General features: G+C 42.9%; 1 protein-coding gene across 2 annotated transcripts in view; it reads left to right on the forward strand.

Moving 5' to 3' along the window:
• KCNT2 (potassium sodium-activated channel subfamily T member 2) overlaps window positions 1–18,406 on the forward strand; it is a 2,196,588-nt gene that overhangs the window by 1,000 nt on the left and 2,177,182 nt on the right. The gene's annotated exons all lie outside the window — the stretch shown is intronic.

Genomic DNA, 18,406 nt, shown 5'->3' on the forward strand with positions numbered 1-18,406 from the left:
AAAAGGCTTCCAATGGAAAAACGTTCCAGCTAAACCAATTTACAGGACACTGAGAGCTGCGATCAATGGTTGTTTTGAGACCTCAACTAGATTATCCTGTGAATCTCTGATAGCATCATATAGATATAGTGTGGATCAATAGCTAAAATATGCATGTTTTGTGCTAGCAAGTATAATATTCAGCCCAATAGTACTAGTTTAATCGCCCCCAATAGCTACAAAAAAATGCTGAGTTGGTATTACCTACAGATAGCACACAGATCACTGAAGCAGCCATGCAAACCACAGAGCTATGTGAGATGCTTCTTGGTAAAAGGAGCACAACTTTGTAGAAGATGCACTTCGCTCTTTTGCTTTATTATATCATTCCCCAGTCAGCATTTTCAGAGTTCTGGTACACGCCATTTTATGAGCGTGCACGTGTAAATTTGCCAATCTACGTTTTCACATTGACAGTGTTTGTCAAGGGTAGGATCTAAGAATAACCCTCAGAGGGATCTGTACTATAAAGGTGAGATAGCTCAGTGGGTTAACTGTGTTACTGCCGCGGGTTTTGCAGGATCTGCGGGCCATAGTCTGGAGATCTGGTAAGGTTAGAGTTATCAGATTATTCTATATATCAGGCAGTCTGCAACCCTCTGTCCCTACGCCTGAACGTTCAGTAAACGAACCAATGTGTTCGAGGAGCCTCTATCTTTGTGCAGTTCACTTGAAGCAATCCACTAATGCATCTGAAAAATATGGATCGAAAGAAGTAACCCTCTAGTAAACATGTTGTTTGCCAGTAAAAGAAAGTCAACTGCTGCCCTAGGCAGGGTCATCTCAGCCTCTAGCCTCTTTTGAGATGCGTATGATAACTACCAAGTGAGAGCAATTTATAAGAATTGTATACAGAGATTTTCGACCCTGTCCCAGGGAGGGAAATACTCATTCCCCTCCTCCTCTGCACAGGCAGCTCTAACACATCCCGCCTTGTAAATATTACTACTCCTATGCACATATGGGTATTTATACAGCAGGTTTTTCTCCAGCCAATATAAACTTACGAAGTGGCATGTGCATATGTGTATGCTTTTCAGTTTTTTAATGTAAAAAATAATAATCCTCTCAGCCTTTGTTGCATCCCTTCTCTCTCTGACTCATCTCAAACCTTTTCTGACTAAAATGACCTACCAAACATCATTCTCAAACGTACCCCTGCTTTTTTAGGATGCTACTCAACTAACAGGCACACACAACCATATCTTTAAAAAAAACAGCTTACTACTTCCCTGCTCAAAATCCATTCCAATCATTCTATCCCTCATCTAAACTTAACCAAACAATCAAGAAACCACGGGCACAAACATAACACAACTACTCGAGAAAGGAAATACAAAAATGACTATACTGGTAACTTTTAACCTCTAATCTTGGGTTCCAAAGTAGCATCCTACTCACTGCAAAGCACTTTAAAGCCTCGTCAGTTGTAATAAGTGCAATATAAATACAATTTACAATTGCAATTAGGTATAGAAATTTGCATAAACTTGATATCTTTGTGGTTTGAGAGCCCAGTGTTCTGGCTGAAGGAGTTAAATGTGATTTACATTTAACTCCACATGTGGTAAACAGCGCATCAGGCATCATGTCATGAGTGTGACATTCAGCCAATAATGATTTTTCAGTCAATAGCACTAAGCATGCTACCACCCACACATATAATGAAAACATTTAAACTACACCTCCCAGCATGACTAGTGCTGATGACGGAAATACCAGAACTGTCCAAAAGTCTTGTGTTGTGAGGACTAATTCGCAGCTGTGAAGTTGTTTAGCTTCCAGAGACGGTCTATTAAAAAAAATACTGCGAATTAAACCTGGCTGTGAGTCCTTAGTAAATCCAAAAATAAGTCCTGAAGGTTCATAAATCATAATGCCTTTTTCAATCAAGCCTTGTGCAACAGGTACCAGTACCTGTGACATGTTCATCTGAGAGGAACTACAATCGTGCAAGATAGATTCATTCCGTGAGAATTCGCCTACCACATGTCGTACTGTGGATTCTGAAGGAACTTTTACGTTTCTCAGGTCCATGCATAATTAGCACAACCAGTAAAAGTTTTTTGCATTACATTTTGGAACTTTTAGTCTTGATTTTATAGTGTGGTAAACACTACAGGACTATAAGTCCCAGAATGCAAACCAAAAACCAGGACTGATTAGTTGGTCTTGCATAGGCCCAGAAAACTTGAAAGATCTGTCATGGTACTTCGTCTTGAATTTATTATGTGACTGCAAGTAAGAGAATTCCCTGATTACTTGCAAGTAACGATCATTACTCTTAGTCCCACTCGTCCTCCACCCACTCCATTCTAAAGAGATTGGTTGCTGAATCCCAGGAAAGGAAACAAATTCTACCTAAGCCCACCCACTCTGAGCTGGATATACAAGAGAGCAGCAATCCCCTGAGCACTTCCTGTAATTACAAGCCTCTTATCAAGGGCCCAGAAAGTAGAGAGGGTGAGTGGAATCTAATGACTGTATTAAGGACAAATAGGACTGACAGTAATGAAGATTACCAGTAAGTAATTGGGGTATTACCTATAAGTCCCTCATCCTTGACCCAGTCCTTACCTTTAAGGTATACCAAAACTGAGTATTGATCTTTGAAAAGATAAACTCAGGAGACCAAGACATAATGCAACAGCAAAGTGATTTAATGTCAAAATCTCCTGACCATAATACCATCAATATGGCACAACACAATTTTCATGGTAATACTGATTGCAAAACACCAGATCTGAAATTTTGTTGGTCATGCAAAAGCTCATTCAGCCTATAATTTCTCATCAAGGTTTGCTATGAAGCTCAAATCCTGGTTCTACAAATCCCTTCCAATACCACACCTTTCCATTCCACCCAAGAGGCAGCCACTACTTTTGTGAAATGGTCTTGCAGTCCTGGAGGTCTTGGCAGATTCGAGCTGGCATAGGCTAATGTGATGGTCTCTTTAATGGAGCAGCTCACTGTGATCTTGGATGCTGTCTTACCTTTCCCTGCAATTCCAAAAGTGCCAAAAAGAAAACTGGACTTTCTGTATTCCTTGGATCTGTAAAGGTAAATCAAGAGAGCACACTTAACCTTCAACAAATTCAGTCTACATTCCTCTTCAGAATTGGGAGCAGCAAAAAAAGCAGGAAGAATAAGCTCTTGGGAAGAGCGTACCTTGGGAAGAAAAGAAGGATCTGGTTAAAAATCCACTGCCTCATCCAGAAAAGTTACAAAGGGTGGGTGACACAGGAAGAACAGAGAGTTCCATCAACCGAGAAGCAGAAGCACTACCAACTAATAAAAGGACTTTAAATGATAGAAATTTGAGTTCCTCTGTGGTCAAAGGGTCGGGGGGGAGGGGCTTGTAATGTCTTTAAAACCAGTGGAAGAGCCCAAGAAGGAACCTCAGATCGAACAGGTGTTTTGGAAATAGTAAAGCTCTTAAACATTCTATTCACTACGGGGGGACTGCATCCTTCACTATGCCACCTTTCCAATTGAATGCCTAAATGGCATAACATTGTGAACTTAATGTAGAAAGGACTACATTTTTCTCAAACCCATCCAACAAAAATTGAAGAATAAAGAGATATAACATTTCACTGAGGAAACCTTTGTACAGAACATCATGAATCAAAGACTTTCCAGTGATTATATTAGGCAGAAAGAGTAGAAAATGTTTGAGATTTTTACAGTACAGCAATAACATGAGGAGGTAAAGCTTGTTTCTCTAAACTCCTCCTCTCAACCTCCAAACCAAGAGAGAAAGATGAAGACGTTGTAGAGGGCTGCAAAACCTTAATGGAGCTGGAGAAAAAGGGAGGATCCACAGAGGGAAACATGCCATGCGCTTTAGATATGGCACCAAGTTCTCCTTTGGCAGTATGAAACCATCACATTCACTTGGGCCTTCTCCTGCTGAATCCTGCATAGGAATCTTTGAATCAGAGGAAATTGAGGGAAGACAAAGAGGAGTCTCTGAGGCCATGCCAGGGTCAGCACTTCCACACCCCAAGCTTCTGTTCTGGAAACTTCGAGCAAAACCTCAGAAGAAGGCACTGTTCTTGGAGGCAAACACATCAGAGTGTGCTTGATATCTAAGGAGACAGGAACTACATAATTCATATTTCTGACTGATGACATTCCATGGTGTTGCAGATGACACTGCAGTGGTCTCAGATGTAGTCCTGCCTATGGCATGTATCACCATCCATTTGAGCAGGGTGGCCTCCTTGCTCAAAAGTAGATCCTTCAGCAGACTCTGGGGGCAAACAATCCTTTCCATAGGGAGAAACACTTTGCCCAGTCAAGTATTGAATTGTGTTCCAATGAACTGCAGATCCGAGGAAAGAAGAAGTAGCACTTTGGGAAATTCAGAAGAAACCCATTATGATTTAAAGTAGCAATGGTCAAGAAGAGATGCTGCTCCAGAATTGGTATTGATGGAGTTTGTTCCTATCAGTTGCCTCAATATGGGAATATTAGAACACCATGTGGGCTACCAGTGGAGCCACCACCTTTGTGAATACCCTTAGGATGACTGAAACCCAAATAGGAAAACTTTGTATCACCAGTGTTTGCCCCAAACACAAAACCGCAGAAACTGTTGATGCAGCTTGTACATTGGAACATGGAGGTATGCATCCATTTGGTTGAGAGTGGTTAGAAAGGCATTTGGTTCTATTAGAGGGACGATCTTCTGAAGTGTTCACATCTTGAAGGGTATCTTTTCCACAGACTTGTTCAAGGCCTTCAAGTCTATGACAATTGAAAATCCCCCTTGAATCTTGGGAACAAGAAACACAATCAAGTATATCCCTTTCCCTTCCTCTTCCTTTGGGATTGGAATAATGGGCTTCTTCTGAACAAATTAAATAATACTTTTCTCCAATGCCATTTGCTCTTCCTGTGATCTGGGTACTGGATCATTAATGCTACCTGAAGTAACTAGATGAGAGGAAAACTCGATCTAATAACCTTTCTGAATGATTTTTAGAACACATCTGTCCGGGCTCGTTGACAGCCATGCTTGTAGGAAGTAATAGAATCTGCCACAACCCTCGTACTTGAAACTATCTGCTTCCTCTATTGGATGATAGGAGCACCAATTTGAGTTCTGTGAACCCTGTTTCATCTTCTTTTGGAACTTCAGGGAAGAAGATTTGTTTTGGAATCTTGACTCCTGCCCCACATTCTGATGCCTTCTAGGAAGCTGTCTGAAGAATTTAGCTCTGTGGTAGTAGGCACTCTTAGACAGGTTTTGTGTGTGAAAGAAAAAGAAATGTGGCAATTCTTTAAATATCTTATGTAATTTCTCCTCCAACCCTGAACCAAACAGTTTATTACCCTGAAAGGTATTGTCAAAACTTCAGATTTCTGACCTGAGTCAGTGTTCCAGTCCTTCAGGAAAACATTCTGTCTAGCAGCTATAGAAGCTCCACAAAACAATGCAGCTGCCCAGACAGCATAAAAACAAATGTAATGTAATGCTTCTCAGTGCAGCTAGCACTGGGAATGTCTCCAATCTGGAGCACTCGCAGAACAGGAACAAAGAAGTGTATGACATTAAACATGACTGTCATTCAGTCTATCTATAGTAGTAATTGGACACACAAAAGGAAAGGAAGCGCCAAAAACTAAATCCACCCCAGGGGTGGCGTTAGCATGGCGCTACAAGGAAAAATACTTTTATTTCTCCTTATTTTAGCTTTTTCTATGTGTGTTGCATTCTGCAGGACACATAGAAAGAGCAAAAAAACATTCATGATTGTTTATGTGCAGGAAGGGACACCTTCCTGAACACAAACAATCATTCAGTAATGACGATTTGCTATTTCTATGTGTGCTGCATTTTGCAGCACACATAGAAGTGCCATATCGCGATTGTAGATTGTTTATGTGCAGGAAGGGACACATTTATGATGTGAATTCTTAAGCCAAGCATGGACAGCTTTCCAAGGGTTATTCCTTAAGGACTACCAGTCATGCCCTGTGCACTCTTGTCTCGTCTAATCTCTTCAGACTCCAGTGACATAAAAAACACTAAAAGTTACCAGATGGGTGTTAGAAATTGGGTCTCTAGTTGGCAAAGGTATGTACCCTGTCCAAGTAGGGACCTCAGTCGTAGTCAGGGTAAGTCTGATACACAACCTGAATTACCCTGGGCTCTGGTAGCTTGACACAGAGCTGATAGGTTTAACTTAAGGGGAAATACATAAAGTATTTGTGCAGCACTGAAATTACAGTAGCGCAGTGACAAACAATGCAGAAAGATCCCACACCAGTTTACAAAAATATATAATACTTATCTGAGTAAAACCAAACCAAAACAACAAAAATCCAAACACTGGCAGTTAAGATGTGAATGTTTAGAGATTAAAGGGCATATTTACAAGAAAGTGGAGCATCAGCTATGATGTGCCACTTTTCTTGCGCCCCCCCATGCCCTCTAACATCAACATAGTTGTGGTGTATTTACCATATGTCACACCATGTCACACATTAGCACAATAGCATTAAAATGTATGATGCTATTGTGGCGCATTGGTCGACTATAGCCAAAAATGATGGCGCTAGTCCAGCAATGCGTGGGGAGGACCTTTGGAAACAATGGGAGCGTCACTTTAACGCCAGGCTTGGACAAGCATTAAAAAATACGGGAGAAATGGTGCAGTGAGAGCTGAAGACCGCAATGTCATCTAGGTAGGCAGCACTTACGTTCTCCAGTCCAGCTCAGACCAGATTTACCAACCTCTGGACAGTGGCATGGACATTCTTCAACCTGAAGAGCATAACCCAGAACTGGAAGTGCCCTTCTGGTGTGGAGAATGCAGACCTCTCTTTGGTCAAGGCAATCTTACGATGTCAAATGTGCTGAGGAACTTAGCAGCTCCAAGCTGACCTAAGAGCTCATCAGCTCTGGGGATGGGATGTGCGTCAGTCTTGGTGACTACATTGCATAGGTCTTTGTGATTGCATTGAGCCCACGGTAGTCCACATAGAACCGGAGTTTAGGTGTGACACCCGGTGGGGCAGCCTTTGTGACCAGCACCTCTGGGTCGGATCAAGGGCTGTTGGAGGGCTCAGTAACCCCATGTGTCAACATTTTGGAGACCTCTTCCTTAATGTTAGCCCTCACTTTGTCAGACAACCTGTGAATTTTATTCTTCTGTCAATATCTTGGGTGCATCATGTAGTGAGCCATGAGGTAAGTGAGAATATGGAGGCAAATTTTCCCAGTGACTGGCTACAGTCTCTCTGTTGATCTAGGGTCAGTGTAGGGGAGAGGCTGATGCCCTCCACTGTACCACCCTGCTCTTTGGAAGATAGGAGGTTAGGAAAAGGTTAAATCTCTGCTTCTACCCCATCATCAGTTGCCAAGAGCATGGTAGTCTCAGACCTCTCAAAGTGGGGCTTGAGCCGCTTCACATGTAGAATCCTCAAGGGGCTCCTAGGAGTTTTCAGGTCCACTAGGTAGGTTACATTGTTCTTCTGCTCCTTGACCTCATATAGCCTAGACCAACAGTCTTGCAGAACATGAGCTTCATGTGCTCACACTTTTTGGCCAGGCTAAAAGTCCACCAAAGTCGCACCCTGGTTGTACCAGCATTTCATGTCCTCCAGACTGGATTCTAGGTTCTCTTGGGCAAGCTTCCTTCGAGACAAGCCTGTCGATGGTCTTGTCTCACCCCAAATTACATGCCAATGGCACATCATGAGCCACACCCAGTAGGCAGGCCCTGTAGCACTGAGGGATCACTAACACACATGCTACAGCAGGCTCAGGGTCCTTCGACTTGCTGTATAGGAGAACATTCTCCCAGTAAATCAGGTACCTTCCAGAGGTGTCACCAGCTGACGGGGCCTCAGTATGCTGCTGAAGACCCACAAGAGTAGGGCACTCTCTCTGTGCCTTTCAGAACTCCTCCCTGGTGGGATCCCCTTCTTGCTCAGGCAGGTTTCCTCAGTTCAGCTATATCTTCCCCTGTAGGTACTGGGGCCAACCTCTTCCTGAACCATGGGTTGCCCTTTCTCTTTTTGGCAAGACTCAGGGCCATTATTCCAGGTCCCTCGTAGCACCCTCTCGAGGTACCATGGACTGTTTGATCAGGTACACCCACTCAGGTAACCCATCATCTTCAAGTGTGAGCTAAGCTTCAGCTCTTTGCAGATGTTGTGCTCCAGGTCGTTGCCCAGCACACAATCCACATGCATGGATGGACTCATAGCTACCTTCAACAGACCTAAGACCCCCCCACTTAAAGGGAACGAGAGCCACTGAGTAGTGGTTATCACGGTTGTCACACATGCAGCAACTTGGTGGACCGTGTTAAGGGCTACCTGCTCTGAAGACACCAGATGACACCGGATGGTAGTCATGCTGGCTCCTGTGTCTCTCAGAGCCTCAACCCTCTGCCCATTGGTGCACACCCACTTACTGTACTTTTTAGTATTGTCAGGCCATTGGGTTCTCTGTACCATCTCCCCATCATCCAGGGACGTTATGGTCAATTCTACACTCCCCACAAAGCTATCTTGGGTATTCTTCTCCGCAAGCATTACGCTAGCCAACCCCTGTGACTGCCCACGATTGGGGCCTGTTCTAACCTAGGACCCTTGGGATCTCTCTTGTAGTGTCCTTTCTGTTGGCACTCATAGCACTTCATAGTAGCCTTACCTGCAGACTTGTTCTCAGGGAACCATTTCTTTTTCTTCTCAATGGGGGGAAGGGAACCCAGCCCCACAAAACTAGTTTGGGACCCTTTAGATACCTCCTTACTCCTTTTGTCCCCCTTCTTCTATTGGTAAGGACCCTGCCCACCCTTAGTGTGATCCCCTCCAGATACTTTCTTATGAACCCAGGTGCTGACATAGCAGCCTGCCTTCTTAGCAAGCTCTCTTATGTCAGTGTGATTACTTTCCACAAGGTTTTGGCACAGATCTGTAAAACAAAGACTGAGCAGTTGCTCTGTTGCAATCAAATTGTACAGCCCCTGGTAATTTTTTACCTCACTGCCCTTCACCCAACAATCCAGTGCCTTGCAAAAGGAATCCACAAAATCCACCCAGGTCTGTTGGAAAGCTTCTGGCCGTCCCTGAAACTCTGACTGTACTTCTCTGGGTCAGACCAAAGTGCCTGATTCATGGGGGAATATCTCATCCTTTCTCTCCCTTCTAGGGCCAGTAGAGTGTTTCTTCCCTCACTGGGAATATGCCTCCACATACTGGCTCCCGAATCCTCCTCAAGGACCCTGTGCATCTGTAGAGTAATTTCATAGGCCTCAAACTATTTGTCGATGTCATCTCTCACCGCAATGTTAGACACCAGACACTTGGGTATGTGAACCCTCCTGTGTGAGGATGCAGAAGAATTGCTGCCACCATCACTGCTGGACTCAGCCCTCTAGACTTTGATGTCCAACTCTCTCAGGCTCAACTCCTGAGCCAGCATCATATTATTTTTCTCAGTGGCCATGTGGAGCTTAGCCATCTCTAGCTTTAACTTCCTCCCCTACCTCCTGTCACCTAACTCCTCTGGGGAAAGACCTCTGGTGACAAGCTTCTCCCTTGCCTGGAAGGAACCCCTGTTCCTGGAAGTAGGTTGCACTCTCGCTCTACAGATATCAGCCCTAAACCTCCTCCCAGACATTGATCCAAATCATCTTCCAAATTCAGCTCTCCTTCAGTATCATTCTCCTCTGAGGTGTACTTTAATGCAGCACGGGCTTCTCAATAGGCTTCAGTGCCTTTTGTAACACCCCCTTCCTGGCAGTGCTCTTTACATGGGGCCCAAAATCCTTGCAGAAATCCTTGAGCTGGTCCTCTAGTTTCGCCAACTCCAACCCCATTCTTGAAGGTGCAACTGCAGACCCTCTAACCAGAGACATGATTTAAAGTGAAAAGCAAAAATACCAGTCAGGGAGAACTGAACAATTAAAAAAGCCAATGGGGATCAGAGACAATTGTTTTGAATTGGTCTAGCTGTGGGTAGTAGTAGTACACACCAAATTACTGTTAGGTAAACACAAGTCCTATCCTCATCGCTGATCACCAATGTTAGACATTTCTAGTTGTCAGAGAGGTATTTACTCTGTCAAAGTAGGGATCACAATCCTAGTCAGAGTAAGTCAGATTCACAACCTGAATGAACCTGTGCTCATCCTCTGGTATCTTGGCACAGAGCAGTCAGGCTTCACCTAAGAGGCAATGCATAAAGTATTTGAGCAGCACTTAAATTACAAGTTTAAATGTGAAAGGTTTAGAAGTCACTAGCTGTCAAAAGGCCACCAGTGCAAATCCAAAATCCAGGCTGACCATGGTGGAGGGTAAGCTGGGTACAGAACCCACACAGGGTCCACTGAACGGTAGCTTAGTTGGGTCAAGCATCTAAGTCAAGGAGCAGATGTGAAGGCGATGCGTCACTTTTTCACATACAATTGAGTTGATGCACTGTTGTTTCAGTAAGCAGCTGCAGAACCCACTTTGGAGGCCCAGGACTGGAGGGGGGACCTCAGACAAGGATAGGACTCACAGATTCAGAGACCAGCAGCACCAGGAAAGTTGCAGGCAATCTTTGATGTCCCTGAGACTTCAGAGCAAGCCAACAAGCCCTTGGAGAATCTTAGGTTCAAAAATGTAGAGAACAAGTCCAGTCCTTCTCACTCCAGTCAAGAAGCAGCAGGGAGTACACCAACACAGCAAAACAAGTAGCAAAGTGGCAATCCCTCCTACCGCACAGCACACATCAAGCAGTTGGCCAACACAGCAATGCAGTTGCACTGTTGCAGTCTGCCCTAGCAGCACAGCAGTCCTTCTTCCTGGCAGAATTTTGTTGGTTCCAGTAGAGTTCTGAATCTGTGGGTTTTGGGGTTCTATACTAAAGCCCTTGTGAGACTTTGAAGTGGGGGAGACATCAAAGAGAGGCCTTCGAAGTGCACAAGGCCCCTGCCCTTCCTTCTCAGGCTCTAGACACTTTACAGGAGACATATTTGAAGGGCTACTGTAATGGGTGGTACAATCTGTTTTGCAGGCCCACAAGTAGCATTTAAGTAACATGCCAGGTGCACATGTAGTGCACTTTACTAGGGACATACAAGTAAATTAAATATGCCAATTGTGGATAAGTTAATGTCACCATGGTTTAGAGTAGAGAACACTTGCACTTTAGCACATGTCATCAGTGGTAAAGTGCACACAATCCAAAAGCCAGCACAAATGAAGTCAGAAAAACAGAGATCTAAGGCAAAAAGTTAGGGCAAACAACGCCAAGGATGCCAGGTCTAACAGTGGGCTTCTAAGAGTCAATGTGAGGTCCTAGGCTACATTTGTATAATGTTAGCATTATCTCATATATGTGGGTATAGTCTTTTTGTTTAGTCCTATTGACTCTTTTTCTTGCACTTTTCTTTCATGGATATTTGGTTAAAGAAGAAAAGATCTTGTGGTATCTGTGAAACTGGCCATGTGCCATGACATAATGTGCCAATAGTTTAGTGCTCCTTTCATTGCTTTAGAAACTGTAAGGAAAATAAATGTAACATGTATCTTGTGTGACTTTTGTAACCATGTGCCTACTTCAAATATAAATTTCACCTAGATGACCACCAAAGCCAATTTTATTCAGTGCCCCTAACTGTTTTGAACATTATGCTTATTTTACTTAGGAAAAAAACACACTTTTCCCCTAATCTAATTATATGATAAATTAGGATAATCATTGGGATTTATTTTCTTCACATACGTAGTGATCCTTTGCAAAGCAAATTACTTCTGCACAAGACCATCTTTGGCAAATGTGGACACCCCATCCACCTACAAAAGGCAAAACCATTTATTGTCCTGGCCAGGGCTGTAGGGCCAGCAAATCCCCTAAATTAACATATGTTAAACAAGATTTTGCAGAAGTACACTGAGAACCTATGGAGATAAAAGATAAAACAAACTCAGAATTCAAGCGAGCATAGCACAGACAAGGAGGTCAAAACATAATTCCCTAGCATTCGGGCCCTACTCATTGTTTAGAAAGATTGTTGTTCTTGTATCTTGGTTAAAGACCCAGTCTGACAGGCTGGAAAGGTCACTATACACACAAACAAGTGCATGGCTGCAGGAGTACCCATAGAAATGTACAACACACATAGATTTCGATGCATACGTTCTCATGTGGAGGCTCCATTCACTTTTTTATTTGTTGCAGTAGATGCCTTAAAAGTGATTGATATGGTCAGACATGTGTTAATTGCACACTATGATACATGACTCAAGCTGTACCTTTCAGATGAATCTCAATTAAGCTCATACAGGTCTGGGAGTTGCTGGTATTTCCTTTGGGGCTTTGGCCTGCCAGTTCCTGCTGGACTGTTCCTGAAGGAGAAGAACCAAGGATGATTTACCTACGCCTAGTCTCTGTCTACATGGCACAGTGGGTGAAGAACAATGGACTCCATAGCAAGCCAGGGCAATTGCAAGCGACTGACATTAATTTAAGAATTTCTTCCATCACTTTATTGTTTGTTGCCATATGAATATTTTGCCTGCAGAGCCTCTGAGAAGAAATAAATATTCCAATGTTATTTTCAGTATTCATACCATTGAATCCCTCTCATTTGTTCATGCCTTCTGGTGCAGCCATATTTGTATGCTTCCTCTGGTGACACCGGACTAGAGCAAAGCTTGATTCCATCAGCTCTAGACAACCAAATGAAGGCCATGCATTCGGAAAGATGGTTTGAGATTGTAATAACCCCACAGCTAATCCTAGCACTCTCTCCTTTGGGAATCCTAGAGGGCGTGGTTTCCCCTGTCTTTTTCCTCTGTTTCCTGTATTTGTGCCTGCGTACTGGGCTTTATTTTTGCTGGTTTTTGGTACTCTGAGCACTTTATCATTGCTGATTAGTGCTAAAGTGCAAGTGCTGCCTGTGTAAATCGTGATTATGATTGGTTATCCCTGATTGGCACATTTGATTTACTAGTAAGTCCTTAGTGAAGTGCACTAGAGGTGCCCAGGGCCTACAAATCAATGCTACTAGTGGGCCTGCAGCACTGATTGTGCCACCCATATGAGTAGCTCTGTAGACATCTCTCAGACCTGCCACTGCAGTGTCTGTGTGTGTAGTTTTGTGCTACTACTTCGACATAGCAAGTGTACCCACTTGCCAGGCCCAAACTTTCTCTTTTACTACACCAAGTTGCCCCTAAGTTAGGCACTGGGCAGCCTCATGAGCAGGATGCAGTTTATTTGAAAGGTAGGACATGCACTGGTATGTTTTACATGTCCTAATAGTGAAATACAGCCAAATTCGTTTTTCACTATTGCAAGGACTATCTCTTCCATAGGTTAACATGGGGACTGCCTTTAAATATTTTTTTAAGTGCAGTTTCCCATTGGGAGCAGATAAAGGGGTGGAGTTTGGGGTCTCGAAACTCACAATCTATAAATATATCTTTTGGTAAAGTTGGGTTTTAAATTGTCTGTTTGAAAATGCGACTTTTAGAAAGTGGGCATTTTCTTGCTTAATGATTCTGTACCTCTGCCTGGCTGCTGAATCCACTTCTGGGTCAGACTGACAGTTGGGCTGTTTGTGAATTCACTCTAGACAGTAACACGAAGGGAGCTGAGGTGTGTTCTGCAAATCCTTATGAGTATTCCTGGGCTAAAATGGGAGGGAGGAGCTGTCACCTGCACTTAAAAGGGCTGTGTCTGTGACCTCACAATACAGTCTCCACCCCCTAGAGTGTGGCTAGGAAGGAAGAGGCAGATTCTTCTGACGATCCACGCACCGAAGCAGAGCGGCAGAAAAATCAATGCAGCGCCGGTGAAATTGACTCATCACCAGCTCAGCACGGATTCATCGCTGCTGTGCATCTGGATTTTTCACTCAACGACTCTGGGCGTCAAAATCTTCAACATCATCACATAGACCCAAGACTGCTGATCTGGAAATCGACGCATTGCTTTCCCGGCAGAGAGAGAAATGATACATGGCCTCACTTGCGAGTAAGGAAGCGATGAATTGCTTGCTTTTCCAACGCATCCTCACCTGTGCTGCTTTATGTTTGATGCACACCAGGTACTTTGTGCTAAAACAATGGATCCTTTGATTCTTATGGATTATGACTCTTTGTTTACTTTAAAATTGGTTATCCTTATTTGTGTATGTTGGATTTTTGTCATTTCGGTCTTGTTTGATTTAGATAAATATTGTCTATTTTTCTAAACTGGTGTGGAGATCTTTAGTGGTGTTTTCACTGTGTTACTGTGGGTGTATGTACAAATACCTTACACATTTCCTCTGAGACAAGCCTGACTGCTTGTGCCAAGCTGCCAAACGGGTGATCAGGGGTTATCTGACCTGTGTATTTCCCTTACCCTGACTTGAGTGAGGGTCTCTACTTGGACAGGGTGTAAACTGAATGCCAACTAGAGAGCCCATTTCTAACAAGAGTCTATTAAATATCTAAGGGCTAAGTATAAGAAAAAGCTGTGGGAAAAGAAGAAGAATGATGATAGGAAAAAAAGGATAAAGATTCATATAGCCATGAAATCAAAAGACCCAGACAGGTTTTGGTGCAAAATCAATGAGTCCTTAAGCAGGAGGCCAAGCCATACTTTATGTAATATTTTAGCTTCAGGATGAGCTAAGCATATAGAGCTCCTGTACACAGATAAAGCCTCAACCCTCAAGCAATGGATTGGACCCAACCACAGGTGACCACTTATACTTCAAACTCTCTTCAAACTGTTTATTGTTGTTGAATAATGAAAGGGTGGAAAAGGTGATTCTTTCAGTAAAAAAGAACGGTGCCCCTGGCCCTACCAGCCTGCTAGCAGCTATTTTCAAATTACACCCAGCCAAATGGGCAGTCATTTAAACCGGTTTACTCAAACAATGCCTCTATAGTAACATTATCCCAGATAGCTAGACAGGGTCCCTGTTGGTCCCCATCCATAAAAACAGGGACCATAATCTCCTAGCATATTTTAGGCTTATTGCACTTTTGGATGTAGACTGGAAATATTTTGCTAAAATTCTCAACAAAGAGATGGAAATGTGGACCTGGGAGAAGCAACAAATCCCATTTTTCCAGAAAAGGTTTCAAAAAGGCTGCAGCATTCAGGATAATCTGTTCTGCCTCACCTTGTTGATTGGAGATTCAAAGGAAAAAAGGAGAAGCAACTGTATGCAGCATTCCTCGACTGCCACTGCCTTCAACTGTGTGGTGAGAAATGTCTTGTGGAAGAAATTGAAAAAATGGGTCAGGTCACCAGACCTTTTAAGGATGATAGTTTCTTTTTACACTGACAAGTGGATCAAGGTTAGAGTTTCACCAACATGAGCAACCTCAAAAATGACTGTCACTAATAGAGTATTGAAATAAGGTTGTATCCTTGTGCCAATAATGGTCAGTTTTTACCTCCCAGACATGCCTGCCTCCCTGGCTTCAGTCTCAGCCTTTCCACCTAAATTTACTGTTAAGAAAATTCAGGCACTGCAATATGCTGGTGACACCATGCTTTTGGACCAAACGCAAGTGGGCCTGCAAAGATCACTGGATGTACTTGGGCAGTTTTGCCAAGAAAATAGAATTTGAATAAACATTGCCAAAACCAATTTGGTGATCTTTTAGCAAAAGCAAATTAAAAAGGGTTCTGTGGCCCTGAACAATGTGAAGGTTCAGAGATCGCCAGCATACAAGTACTTGGGGATATGGGTGGATGAAAGAGGGCACGAGTTCACCTACCTGAGTGTCCTGAAAAACACTTCTCGATCACTAACTGGAGTTTATCAAAAATCATCTAAGAACTTAGCTTGTCCTGATTTAAGCTCACTAAGGAGAGTGATCATCAGTAAATGAATGCCCACATTATGATATGACGCCATGGTACTGCCCAACAACCTTGTCGCGTGGTTGGACAGGGAACAGTGCATCTATTAGTAGCACATTTTCCCTCTGACTTTATGCACTGCGTTAGTCCAAATTCGATTACAATTCAATCTCCTGAGACACAATTTTATGATTATGACTAGATTTCTGTCTTACTGCAGCAAAGAGAAGACGAATAGTGATGGATCCTTCAAGGGCCTTATATGGCGACACATAATGCGCGAAAGTGCTGCTTGGAACACTTGCTTCATGCAGGCATTGCACAATCTGGGTGTGACTGATCCGTGGGACGCCCATCTGACCTCGAAACTATTTGCTAGGGCACTAACCAAGCAGGCGAAGATAATTTCTGTCCTGGCTGACTTGTATGAGCTAGCAAAATGCTCTCATGTTTGTTGGGCATGCAGTCTTTGTGACCCGTTGCAATTGTCCATATACTTATCTTTATTTCTTTTGAAGCCGCAGAAACACCAGCTAAAGCGACTACGATTTGGCCTGATTCTTTTAAAAGGTTGTTGCTATGGTAGACTGAAGGGATTTGCGGACTCTGCATGTCGCTTATATAATTATCCCCGCAGAACCACTAACCCACATTGTGTATATTTTTGGGTTTGGGATTCCCTTTAGAAAAGTTAAGGACGAGGTTCAGAATCCACGAAATTAACATAAAAATTCTTGAAATTTTTTACGAGGGTACAAGTATCTTGGGCCTTAGGGATACTAGTCAACTTTATGAATGTTGTAGTTAGGGTTTAAAAACCTGAGATATTGGTTTTAAAACTTTAATTTTCAGAACCTGTGCGACACGCTTCTGTCAATTACTGTCGGATTGGGCCTTCATTTTATTATTACAGATTCCGTAGTTAATGGTATAGCAGAAGTATACATTTTAACCTTGGCGTGTTTTATATCTTATTCTGTCATGTTGTAATTTGATTATGGCAATGCTTTTTATTAATTGTGCAAAATAAAATATATCTAGGAAGCCTCTGAAAAACAAAGGAGAGTCATAGAAATATGCCCACATATTTAAGGACAAGAAAACTTACTGTTTCAACTCTGACCTCATATATTTGGGGAACTGGTCTTTTTTGGAAGCTTTCCTGCAGAGCTGGCAAGCAGGAAAATTGTAAATACAGGCATGTCAATGTGCATGTGATTCAATGCATTCACAGTCACAGCAGAAACTGTGGAGCATTGACAAATGGAAAACTTCAATAGAAAGAACAGAAGTATTACCAAGCAAATAGGTGGAATTAAATTGAACTTGTTAATACATACATTTACTAAATGTCTTTGGTACTTTTATGGTTGAAGGCCTGTCCCAGAAGATCTGAATTATTAAGATTAGTACAGTTCTAGTGTTGCAGTCTCAAAGAACTGTTGGAAGGTTTGTTTTGGGATGTTTGTATGGCTCTATAGCTCTCAGGGGGTAAATTATTTACATTGTGGATTTAAATCATAGGGTTGTAGAGGAACATTTTGGTTGCGAAAAATGTGCCTTATAGTCTCTTTTGAAATAAATGCCACAGTACTCTGTCTCCTCGTGCATGTGTAGTCTTTTCTCTGAGCAAAAGGAGAGGAGATGGAAAGAAGAACAAAGGAATCAGCTACATATAGGATAGTGAGTAAATAGGAGAATCCCTTAACATCAATGGCCATATTTATGACCCGGTTTGAGTCGCACTTGCACCACGTAACGTGGAGCAAGTGTGAGGCAAACCATAAATGAGATTTATGAACCCATGCAAGGCCACCTTCCGTGACTCTGCGTGGCTTCATACATTTTGAGTAATGTAATGCAGTGCAAATCAGTGCGCTACAATACTCTGCACCAGGAAGGCATTCTCATGGGTGCTGCATGGGTATTACTATGCAATATCCATGGATTTCGATACATTCCTAGATTTACATGAACTTGTAAATTTGGGAATGCACCAAAAGAAGAAAAAGCCTCTCAGGATTGTTTTTGTGCAGGAAGGTATCTCCTTCCTGCACAAAAACAATCCTGCCTGCAATGCAGACACCCTTGCACCATGGTGCAAGAGTGCTTGCATTGGCGCTAGGCTGCTAAAGTGCACCAACGCAGAGGAAATCACAGGAATGTGCATTGTTCTTTTAAATACTGCACATTCCTGCCTTTCCCTGTGGCACAGAGCAGTGCATCAAAATGACTTGCTGTGCTGCCCTACGCCAGAAAGCCCATAAATATGAGCCTCAGTATATGCATGTACAAAGGAGCTAGGTTATTGCTGGTTAGTTGCGGGAATATGAAAATCCTTTCATCCATTGTGGGATAGCTTCAGGAGGTTTAGACTCTAATATCAGATGGAATTAATTGGGAAAATAGAAGCCCCACTAGGATGAAAGACAAGGGTATCAATCATCAGGCACTTGCCTGGCTAAGGACTTTTGCCCCCCAACGTCAGTAGATCATTATGCCTCATCGTTTCTCTTCTTAACAACGAACCATTAAAGCTGCATACAA

The sequence above is a fragment of the Pleurodeles waltl genome, chromosome 4_2 (genome assembly GCF_031143425.1).
Source record: "Pleurodeles waltl isolate 20211129_DDA chromosome 4_2, aPleWal1.hap1.20221129, whole genome shotgun sequence".
In the NCBI taxonomy this organism is placed as follows: Eukaryota; Metazoa; Chordata; class Amphibia; order Caudata; family Salamandridae; genus Pleurodeles; species Pleurodeles waltl.